At 41.2% G+C, this 12,340-nt stretch overlaps 1 protein-coding gene across 4 annotated transcripts in view; it reads left to right on the top strand.

The window, feature by feature from the left end:
• LOC120945313 (neural cell adhesion molecule L1-like protein) overlaps nt 1–12,340 on the top strand; it is a 245,768-nt gene that overhangs the window by 26,693 nt on the left and 206,735 nt on the right. Inside the window, exon 1 of one of the 4 annotated variants that reach the window (XM_040359407.1) lies at nt 621–678. The exons of the other annotated variants lie outside the window; for them this stretch is intronic. The gene's annotated coding sequence lies outside the window, so the exon portion shown is untranslated. Of the gene's footprint in view, nt 1–620; nt 679–12,340 lie in introns of those variants that run through there. 4 annotated transcript variants of the gene reach the window in all.

Raw genomic sequence — 12,340 nt, 5'->3', positions numbered from 1 at the left:
TACGCCGGCGTATCTCTACCTGAATCTGGCTACCAGTAATAATAGTTATTTGGCGCAGAATTTTATTTTTATTACCCCAGGCCATAGTCTAATATTTCCTTATGATAAATACAATCCTAATAGAGGCCACATAAATCAGTTAGATAAGTCCTTTCTTTTTCTAAGCTACACTTGAAAGACAATGGACAAAACAGATATTTTTACTGTCAAACCCCTTTTGATGAATAGAGCAGTAAAGTCTCCTTCCTTTCCTGCCTGGCCGCATACTTATGTTAAATTATGTAATTATTTGGTTGTTACAGCAGGATGGACCAGTCCTTAAAAAGAATGAATTCTTAAAATCCTGACTCATACTCTGATGACGCTGAAAAAGAGAAAATAACCAGAAAATTTCACCAAGAACAAAGCTCTCAATGTTGACAGTGCCAGGTTCAGAATCTGACAGTAGGGTTGTACATGACATTTTCCATTCAGGACCTGCAATTAGTCAAGAGATCTAGTACATGCTTCAGGCACCTCCTCGGATCATGAATGGGGTGAGAGTCATCTATAACGCTTTGTCTGAACAGTCTTGGGCTTTATTCCAGCCAGGACAAGAGCTGCATGAAGTATCCTGTGATCCAAGCAGTCTAAAGTTCTTCTGGGACTGGGAGCCTCTTACAAACCAAAATCATACTGGTAGGTTGACTGATTTCTGCTTAGACTTAAGCTGGTCCTTCATTAGAAGGGCTTGAAGACAATGCAAACTATTTGTGACGGACAATATAGGAAGACTAATGTCAGCGGACGGTGTTGGAGATGGGAGTTGTTGGAAGCAACAATTTGCTATTCATAAAGAAAAGACAGTGCGACAGTGCTTTATAAGTACCAATACGGGAATGAGCCACATGCACTGAATCAGATCTCAAAGTACTGTGTAGCGACAGTTTCTAGCTGGGGGGGATTCCTGTTGGCCCCCTCCTGCCTGACATCCTTTGACTGAAAATCTGTAGGCGCCACATGGAAAATTGTTGGCCAAACAGTGATTGCATCCAAACAGCCATTTTTCAGGTATTTTGGCAGCTTGCGGTGACAGGTGTCAGAATACAGTAGCCACAGCGGGAGATTCTTCTATCCACGTTGTTAATGCCTGGTACACATGATGAGATTATCGAACAGAAGATCGTGCGTTTTTTTTTTGCTTGCTAGTCTCATATGAAAAATTAAGAATTTACTAAAGTTAGGAAAAATTTAGCATGACAGAATAAAAATCCAGAAGTGATGTAATGTGTTGTAATTATTGTATTTTCCAATGATAACTGTACTGATTAAAGTGGGAGTACACCCCCAAATCAACTTTCTGACATTAGTTCCAGCATACTGCTAACATCTGCAGTATGCTGGGGTTTTTTGTTTTTTTTCGCTACTTATCGTTTTATGAGCCCTTGTTATCCGGCTCCGAGCGGGGATCGCTTCTGGGTATAGACGTTCCTAAGCGAAGAGGAGTTGATTGACGGTCGGCTAAAGCGCGTCGCGGCTTCCGAAAATACCCGAGAGTGACACCCGGTTGTTTACGGGGCCTGCGCAGTCTGCTCTACACGGCAGGCACAGGCGCCGTTTAGCGCCGTAAACACCCGAGTGTCATGGTATTTTCGGAAGCCGTGACGCGCTTTAGCAGCCCGTCAATCAACTCCTCTTCGCTTAGGAACGCCTACTCCCCGCAGGATTCCCTGCTCGAAGCCAGATAACAAGGGCTCATAAAACGATAAGTAGCGGGAAAAAAAAAAACTGCATACTGCAGATGTTAGCAGTATGCTGGAACTAATGTCAGAAAGTTGATTTGGGGGTGAACTCCCGCTTTAACCTCCTTAGCGGTATTCCAGAGTGTGGCTCGGGATGAATTTTTAGTACCAAAAGCTGTAACCCTGAGCCACACTCGGGGATTGCATTGCAGGATCCATGTACTGCTCTTACTTACCTTGTCCCCTGGATACTGCGATGTCTTCCCGCTGTGTCTGCGAGCCGTGTCTCCACTCGATTCACAGTGCCAAGCTCCGTTCCCTGCGAGTGTTGCGATGCACAGGACGGAGCTCGGTGCCAAAGTGAAAAACACACAATACGTACAGTACACTGTAATCTTACAGATTACATTACTGTATCAAATAGTTTCAAATCCTGTTTATTTCTAGTGGTCTGTCCAATGCCCTGCATCCAGTTTTATATTATTTATACTGTTCTTTCTGCCTGGAAACTGGAGATTGTCCATAGCAACCAAAAAGTGTCCCTTTATGTCAAAAGTGCTTTTAGAGCAGCTAGAAAACAGCGATAATAAATTAGAATCATTTGCAGAATTGAGTGATAGCGATTTGTGGGGAAATTCATCATTAAACACTGAAAGTAATGACAGCGACAATTCTGCAACTGAGCAAATTTCAGTGTTTTGATTTGATTGCATTATTGAATAATTTTTTTTATTATTATTATATTATTATTTGTTATAATTCTTTATAGTTATTTGTTATATTATGATTTATGAATGTGTTTCAAACTTTATCATACCCGGGATGTCTACTAGACTCTTGTTTGGACAGATTTAAGTGAGTTATTCCTAAGAATTACAGGCCTACAATATAAAACACCTAATTTCCATGCAAAATAATTGTACTGCTTTCAGCACCAAAAAACTGACATAATCATACCGCCAGGGAGGTTAAAGGAAAATCATACAATCTGGTATTGTACGAGGCATATTTTCGTGCTTGTCCCATCAGATAATATCGGGTGAACTGTGGTGATCAGCTCCCGAAAGCTGTGTACTAACGATCAGATTATCACACGATCGCTTCAAAATCGGTATTTTGCGTACAATTTTGTGTCCGTGTGTTCAGGCCATTAGTGTTGATGGAGGAATCTGTTAGAATTTTTAATTCAGCACAAAAAAAATGATGTGTGCATAGCTAGCTTTAGAGAGGTAGAGAAAGATTGTGGGGGGCAGTTACAATGTTGGGGGGCAGTTGATTGTCATTTTTACTGGGCATTAACTGATGGATTGTCCTATTTTTTCTCTCTAACAGTAGAAGCTTTGTTGTAGATGGACATTTTGGATCTATAGCTGCTACTGTTTGCTGTCTGTGGGAGAAAATTGCTTAGTTCCAGTCTGGGTTGACCAGTATGCTTTTATCTACATAAAAAGTGTCTGACCAGCTGTTGCAAGCAGTGTAAATTTAGACAGTTCTTTGTCCAAATTATTGGAGCTCCATGGTTACACACACACACACACATACACACTTACATATATATATATATATAAATATATACTATTCTTACTATATTTTGTTGCCTCCTTGTAACGTCCTCCATGAGCTCCCAACCCTCCCCCCCCCCCATTTCTGCAGTTATGTGCACTGCTCCGTGCACACTACAAATCCTTAGTCCCTATTCACTAGTCCCTATTCCATAGCTTCCAACTGTCCCAGATTTCGAAGGGACTGACCCTGATTTGGAGCAATCTCCCTCTGTCCCTCTTTCCTCCTCATTTGTCCCTCATTCTGGTCTTATGTATATAGATGTATATAAAATGCACTTTTGTATCTATCAAAAATTATTTTCCAGTGTTACACCTTTCATCTGATTTCTAAATTGCTGCATTTGTAAATCCCAAAAGTCAATATAAAGGAATATAGAAAAAGGGGTGGAGATAAGGGCCGTCTAATGTGAGCCACCCTCACTGCGCGTAGCTGGAGAATAAATGTGAACACTAGTGATATTTATAAAATAAATGAATAAATTAATAAATATGCAAGAGCTGCTGCTTTAAAAATTATAGAATCCAAAATAGTTAATATGCAAATACAGTGATACCTATTATAAATAAGGTGCCAAATGTGATATTAAACAGCGCTCAAAAAAATAAGTGAAAATGTAAATCAACAAATATAATATTGGTACAGTGACATAGTGAAAAATAAATAAATAATCCACCCTCTAAGTGTCCAAAAATCCGTGCAAAAATCGCATCAAAAAATACCAGGTTGGCAAATAAAGTCCATGAACTGTCTAAGTGAACAAAAAAATATATATAAATAGTTCATAAATGGAGAGCAAAGGAAAAGAAAAAATCCTTCCCGATCTTCAATAAGTGCTTTCACCACACCACAGTGACTGCGTGCTTCCACCACCCATCAGAAATGCAAACTCACCGCAACAAATGGCCTGACACTTTCGTGTTTAGGCACACAGGCTTGTTAACTGACCCCCTCAGTTTAGTTGATAGAACTCCTTCTTTTCATATAGAGTGGAGCATTCAGTTAAACAGATGGAGATCCGAAGCAAAAAGAAAACTCCAAGATAACAGCCATATGCAAATAAGAAAAAGAGAGCACAATAGTGTGATACTGTAACACAACTTTTAATAACACACTACAAATCTCCCAAAGAATGCACTCACAAAGGTAACTCTTGTTACAAGCAGTGTATAAATCCAAAAACTGACACGGTGTAAAACAAAAAATAAAGATATCCTCCAGGTGAACTAGTGGTCACAGCGGACCAACGAATAGCCCAAGTGTTACTCACAGCCCTTGTGCAGGTGTACTGGAGCCGCTGCTTAGGTAATTGAGCTGGTGGCAGATTAGACCATTCCACGTTCAAGCTTAGAAAGTTAAGGTGTGCGGTTGTGACTTCAGTAATCACTCCCCTAGGAGTCACAACCGCACACCTTAACTTTCTAAGCTTGAACGTGGAATGGTCTAATCTGCCACCAGCTCAATTACCTAAGCAGCGGCTCCAGTACACCTGCACAAGGGCTGTGAGTAACACTTGGGCTATTCGTTGGTCCGCTGTGACCACTAGTTCACCTGGAGGATATCTTTATTTTTTGTTTTACACCGTGTCAGTTTTTGGATTTATACACTGCTTGTAACAAGAGTTACCTTTGTGAGTGCATTCTTTGGGAGATTTGTAGTGTGTTATTAAAAGTTGTGTTACAGTATCACACTATTGTGCTCTCTTTTTCTTATTTGCATATGGCTGTTATCTTGGAGTTTTCTTTTTGCTTCGGATCTCCATCTGTTTAACTGAATGCTCCACTCTATATGAAAAGAAGGAGTTCTATCAACTAAACTGAGGGGGTCAGTTAACAAGCCTGTGTGCCTTAACACGAAAGTGTCAGGCCATTTGTTGCGGTGAGTTTGCATTTCTGATGGGTGGTGGAAGCACGCCGTCACTGTGGTGTGGTGAAAGCACTTATTGAAGATCGGGAAGGATTTTTTCTTTTCCTTTGCTCTCCATTTATGAACTATTTATATATATTTTTTTGTTCACTTAGACAGTTCATGGACTTTATTTGCCAACCTGGTATTTTTTGATGCGATTTTTGCACGGATTTTTGGACACTTATATATTGACTCACTTAGAGGGTGGATTATTTATTTATTTTTCACTATGTCACTGTACCAATATTATATTTGTTGATTTACATTTTCACTTATTTTTTTGAGCGCTGTTTAATATCACATTTGGCACCTTATTTATAATAGGTATCACTGTATTTGAATATAAAGGAATAGTAGTGGTAAAAAAAAGCACTTGTGGGTTTAACCAATCTTATTTTTTTTGTACAATTCTCCTTTAACCCCTTCCCGACCGCCGCATGTACATATACTTCGGCAGAATGGCACGTACAGGCACATTGGCGTACCTGTACGTCCCTGCCTAGACGTGGGTCGGGGGTCCGATCGGGACCCCCCCGCGACTTGCGGCGGTCGGGTCCCCTCGGGGAGCGATCCGGGACGACGGCGCGGCTATTTGTTTATAGCCGCTCCGTCGCGATCGCTCCCCGGAGCTGAAGAACGGGGAGAGCCGTGTGTAAACACGGCTTCCCCGTGCTTCACTGTGTCGGCGCATCGATCGCGTCATCCCCTTTATAGGGAAGACACGATCAATGACGTCATTCCTACAGCCACACCCCCCTACTGTTGTAAACACACACACAGTGTACACCAAATCCTACAGCGCCACCTGTGGTTAACTCCCAAACTGCAACTGTCATTTTTACAATAAAGAATGCAATTTAAATGCATTTTTTGCTGTGAAAATGACAAAAATCCCAAAAATGTGTCAAAATTGTCCGAAGTGTCCGCCATAATGTCGCAGTCACGAAAAAAATCGCTGATCGCCGCCATTAGTAGTAAAAAAAATAAAAAAATAATAAAAATGCAATAAAACTATCCCCTATTTTGTAAACGCTATAAATTTTGCGCAAACCAATCGATAAACGCTTATTGCGATTTTTTTTACCAAAAATAGGTACAAGAATACGTATCGGCCTAAACTGAGGAAAAAAAAAATGTTATATATGTTTTTGGGGGATATTTATTATAGCAAAAAGTAAAAAATATTGAATTTTTTTCAAAATTGTCGCTCTATTTTTGTTTATAGCGCAAAAAATAAAAACCGCCGAGGTGATCAAATACCACCAACAGAAAGCTCTATTTGTGGGAAAAAAAGGACGCCAATTTTGTTTGGGAGCCACGTCGCACGACCACGCAATTGTCTGTTAAAGCGACGCAGTCCCAAACTGTAAAAACACCTTGGGTCTTTAGGCAGCAATATGGTCCGGGGCTTAAGTGGTTAAGGGGGTGTGGCAAAGGGTGTGTCCTATGCCTGCATACTTTTGCTGATAGTTGTCCCTCATTCCCATCTCAAAAAGTTGGGAGGTATGCTGTTCACTAGTCCCTAGTCCATCTCAGGAGCAAGCAAGAGGGGGTGACTATGTTCCTACATATGTGACCATGGAGAACAAATATAGCCACCCTCTAACAGAAAGTACGGTGGAAAAAAAAAAAAGAATTTGGAGATTCGGAGATGGCTGAGATACTTTTTAAGTTAATAAATAGTTAATAAGTTAATAAATACTTGAACAGATCTTTTTTTTTTTTTAACAAGAGTTTGTCACTTTACAGCCAGTTAATACAGATCTTTTTAAGGCCCTACACTATACAATCTCCTTTTGATCTACCAATAACTAAGTAGTGAAAGGGTTGGCCCAAATAGGATGGATTGTTTAACCTGCCTGGCGGTCTTCCCGAGTCTGACACGGGGTTAGATTTTCCTGCTGCGAGCGGAAACCCCGTGTCAGACTCGGGCTTGCCTCGCTAGATCCACAGGCACAAGTTACTTACCTTGTCCCTGGATCCAGCGATGCCACCGCGCTGTGTGAGCGAGTGGGTCCTCGCTCGATTCACACAGTGCCTCCGTGTGACGCCGATCTCCGTTCCCTGCGACGTTACGACGCACGGGGACGGAGAACGGCGCCAAATTCAAAAAAGTAAACAAACACCTTACATACAGTATACTGTAATCTTATAGATTACAGTACTGTATGTAAAAAAAACACACCCCCCTTGTCCCTAGTGGTCTGTCCTGTGTCATGCATGTCATTTTATATAATAAAAACGTTTCTTTCTCCCTGCAAACTGTAGATTGTCCATAGCAACCAAAAGTGTCCCTTTATGTCAAAAATAGTTTTAGATCAGCTAAAAAACAGCGATAATAAATTATAATCACTTGCAGAATTGTGCGATAGCGATTTGTGGGGAAATTCGTCATAAAAAAAAAAAAATAATGACAGCAACAATTCTGCAACTGAGCAAATTTCAGTGATTTTGATTTGATTACATTATTGAATAATTTTTATTATAATTATATTATTATTTGTTATAATTATTTATAATTATTTATTATATTATAATTTATAATTTTGTTTTTAAAAAAATGTCATACCCGGGATGCCTATTAGAAGCTTGTTTGGTCAGATTTAAGTGAGTTATTTCTAAAAATTACAGACCTACAATATAAAACGCCAAATTTCCTTGCAAATAATGGTACCGCTTTTAGCATGTTTTTTCTGACAGAATCATACCGCCAGGGAGGTTAACCCCGGCGTCCCTTTAACTGGTCATTTACACAAGGAGTGGTGCAGACTTCCTGATGACGTCATCAATCTGATTGGCTGTGACATCAGTCACTTGATCAGGCTCAGGGATCATAACCAGAGATTGCAAGCTGCTGTGACAGCCCAGTTACTGTGCAGGGAGACAACAATTTCACTGGACAGGAAGAGAGGAAACATCTACAACAATAGAGCAATATGAATGATTTTTTATTAGTTACTGTCATAAAGTGCTACTGAACCCAGGAGCCTGAATTCACTATATCTGGTCTCCTACAGGACACAGAACATGGAAATGCAATTATTTTAGTAAATATAAACTGCTAAATAGAAAAACCCAAATCTGTTGCGCTGGGAACATATGATAAATTCTGTATTTGCTGGCGTATAAGACTAACTATTACACTTTAAAAAACTGGCCAAAAAGCAGGGGTCATCTTATACACCGGGTCAGCTGCTCAGATGCCTGCTGGATGTGCGGTAATACTGTATGTAGCTTCGGCTACATACAGTATATACCGCTTAGCCAATCCTGGTGAGCGATGTATTCAAATGAATACAGGGCCTGCTCGGATTGGCATTGAGAGTCAAAGAAGCGTGGACTGATGATGTTACAGCCTCTGCCAATCCGAGCAGGCTTTGTATTCATTAATAGAATACATCACTCACCCTGATTGGCTCCAGCAAGAAGGAAGAAGAATATGGCTCCAGAAGGAAGAAATATGAAGCGTCAGAAGCCTCAGAAGGGGGGTCGTCTTATACGGCGAGTACAGGCAAAAAAATCTTAAAAAAATGTAAAATTAGGGGGTCGCCTTATACACCGGCAAATACGGTAATTAGAAATAAGCAGCTGACACAATATGCATGGATAAACAAGTGAATGAGTAAATCAAATTCATTAACAAAGTCCACCAGATGAATGATTACTAGAGTTGGATTCCATAAACATAAACCGGTATATGAAAAATGGTGTAGCGTTAGCTAGATGAGTTAATCAAATTCATGAACATAGGCCCATATTCTCTCTAAAAATCCGTGGGCTGCGCTTAAGGCACTTACACTCCGCTGTCCCAACTTACAGGAGCAAGTGTTGTATTCCCCAAACACTTGCTCCGTAAGTTGGGACGGCGGAGTGTAAATGCCCCGGCGTAGCCTGGCGGATCTCCAAGGGGGCGGCTTGTATTCAAATTAAGCGCGCCCCCGATTCTATTGAACTGCGCATGCGCCGGGCTTCAAAAAGCCCAGTGCGCATGCTCCAGTTCTCGGCGGAAAACGTCAATGACGCCGACGTGTGCGTCATTGACGTAAAGTCGTATTCAAGAACGACTTATGGAAACGACGTACCCGACAAAACACGACGCGGACCCGACGCCATCCGTAACATGGCCTACGTGGGACTTGCGGAAACTTACTCCTCATATAGCAGGAGTAAGTTTCCGCTTACGCAAACGACGTTAGCGACGGTTACGCGACGCAAACTCGTTCGGGAATCGGCGTAGAAGGATCATTTGCATACGCAAATGAGTCCTTCACGTAAATGCCATCTAGCGGCGGCCGGCGTCATTACATTTAAGATCCGCCAGTGTAAGTGACTTACAGATGGCGGATCTTAAGTGTATCTATGCAAAAATGATTCTGAGAATCAGTCGCATAGATACACGGGTCAAAAAAGGAAGATACGATGGAGTATCCTGAGATACTCCATCGTAACTTCTATGAGAATATGGCCCAAAGTCCATAAATGAACCAGATGAATGATTGCCGGAGTTGGATTCAAATATCATAGGTGTGAAGAAACCGCCACCATCACCCCAACACACTGCCTCTTAAGCCTCGTACACACGCTGGCAGAGCTTTCTTGCCGAGTAAACCGAGCGTGTGTACGAGGCTTTGAGGTTTCTCGTCTAGAAAACTGCCCAGAATCTCAACGAGAAAAATAGAGAACCTGCTCTCTATTTTCTCGTTGTGAGATTCTCGGCAGTGTTTTCCTGGCGAGAAACCCGAGCGCCTGTATACTTACCTCTCCATGCTCAAAATGACTTTGACGCATGCGCGGTAGCTTCCAAGGCATAGGTAGGGTGAAGCAAAATGGAGGCGACGGCATCGCTGTAAAAATGACAATGGTCCTAAAAAAGTGTCCTATGTGTCCGCCATAATGTCGCAGTCACGATAAAAATCTCTGATCGTCGCCATTACTAGTAAAAAAAAATTATTAATAAAAATGCCATAAAACTATTCCCTAATTTGTAGACGCTATAACTTTTGCGCAAACCAATCGCTTATTGCGATTTTTTTTTTTACCAAAAATATGTAGAAGAATACGTATCGGCCTAAACTGAGGAAAAAAATTATTTTATATATATTTTTGGGGGATATTTATTATAACAAAAAGTAAAAAATATTGATTTTTTTTCCAAATTGTCGCTCTATTTTTGTTTATAGCACAAAAAATAAAAACCGCAGAGGTGATCAAATACCATTAAAAGAAAGCTCTATTTGTTGGAAAAAAAGGACGTCCATTTTGTTTCGGAGTCACGTCGCATGACCGCGCAATTGTCAGTTAAAGCGATGCAGTGCCGAATAGCAAAAAGGGGCAAGGTCCTTAACCTGCATAATGGTCTGGGTCTTAAGTGGTTAAAGTGATTGTAAACGATCACCTTGTAAAACAACTCATTCAGTTTTAAATAGAAATGAAAGGCAAAACATTTGTGTATAGATATTAAAAACATTATTAACTGCTTCACGCCTAAATTGCAGGGCGCAGGCGATGTGCTCTGTGATCAGCGAGTCCATGAGACTCAGTTGATTACAGATCGGAGTAAGGGGCGGATCCTGGCCCTTTACCACGTGTTCAGCTGTCAGCCAATGACAGCTGATCACATGATGTAAACAAAAGCCGGTAATCAAGCAGGAGAAAAAAAATAAGCAGATTACTGGTTTGTGTAAACGGGATATTGGGCCCATACACAGTAAGCCACTGCTACTAACTAGTACCCACCAGTTTCATCTACCAGTGCCAATCAGTGCCACCTACCAGTGCATATCAGTACTGTTAAGCAGTGCCCGCCAGTGCCGCCTATCACTGACCACCAGTGCTGCCAATCAGTGCCCTTATCAGCGCCACCTATCAGTGCTGCCTATCAGTGTCACCTACCAGTGCTTATCAGTGCCCATCAGTGCCTACCTATCAGTGCCAATCAGTGCCACCTATCAATGCCACCTATCAGTGCCGCCTCAGTGCCCATCAGTGCCCATCAGTGTTATTGCCTATCAATGCCACCTATCAGTGCCACCTCATTAGTGCCATCAGTGCCACCTATTAGTGCTTATAAGTGCAGCTTATCAGTGCCCATCAGTGGCACCTATCAGTGCCACCTCTCAGTGCCCTTTAGTGTTGCCTATCAGTGCCCATCAGTGCCTCCTTATTAGTGCCTATCAGTGCAGCCTATCAGTTCCCATCAGTGCAGCTTCATCAGCGCACATCAATGAAGGAGAAACATTTTATAACAAACTGTTTTTAACAAAAAATAAAAACCCAGTGTTGATTAAATACCACCAAAAGAAAACTGAATAAAATCATATGGGTACAGTGTTGCATGACCGCGCAATTGTCATTCAAAATGTGACAGTCCCAAAAGCTGAAATTTGGCCTGGGCAAGAAGGGGGTTTAAGTGCCTAGTAAGCAAGTGGTTAATATCTTTTTTTTTTTTTTTTTTCTCTTTTTTTATAAGCGACCACATTCTCTCTGTTCTCAGCTGCATAGCAGCTGGGGGAGGAGAAGCAACATGACACTGATCTTCCCAGTGGAAGGCTTAGCAGGGGAGGCGTGTCAAGACAAGTCTCAATGGAGGAGAGCAGGCTGAGTTCCCAGCATAGCTAGAGAAGTGACCATGCTGTGCTCTCCTGCTTAGTGTAGTCAGTCTTTTATAGTAAAGCAGAGGGACTGGCAGGAAGACCAGGGATTTCACACAAAGGAAGCAATACAAAAAGAACAGGAGACTTTTACATACAGATAAATGGTACAGCAGGCACATATCAGGAATATGAAATGTTGGGATAACAGACACAACACTGATTTATTTTTATTTTTTAATGATTTAAGTATATATTAACCACTTACCCCCCGGACCATATTGCTGCCCAAAGACCAGAGTACTTTTTGCGATTCGGGACTCTGTCGCTTTAACAGACAATTGCGCGGTCGTGCGACGTGGCTCCCAAACAAAATTGGCGTCCTTTTTTTCCCACAAATAGAGCTTTCTTTTGGTGGTATTTGATCACCTCTGCGGTTTTTAGTTTTTGCGCTATAAACAAAAATAGAGCGACAATTTTGAAAAAAAGTAATATTTTTTATATTTTGCTATAATAAATATCCCCCAAAAATATATAAAAAAACATTTTTTTTCCTCA

The sequence above is a fragment of the Rana temporaria genome, chromosome 7 (genome assembly GCF_905171775.1).
Source record: "Rana temporaria chromosome 7, aRanTem1.1, whole genome shotgun sequence".
Classification (NCBI taxonomy): domain Eukaryota; kingdom Metazoa; phylum Chordata; class Amphibia; order Anura; family Ranidae; genus Rana; species Rana temporaria.
This window is presented reverse-complemented; position numbering and strand designations above follow the sequence as displayed.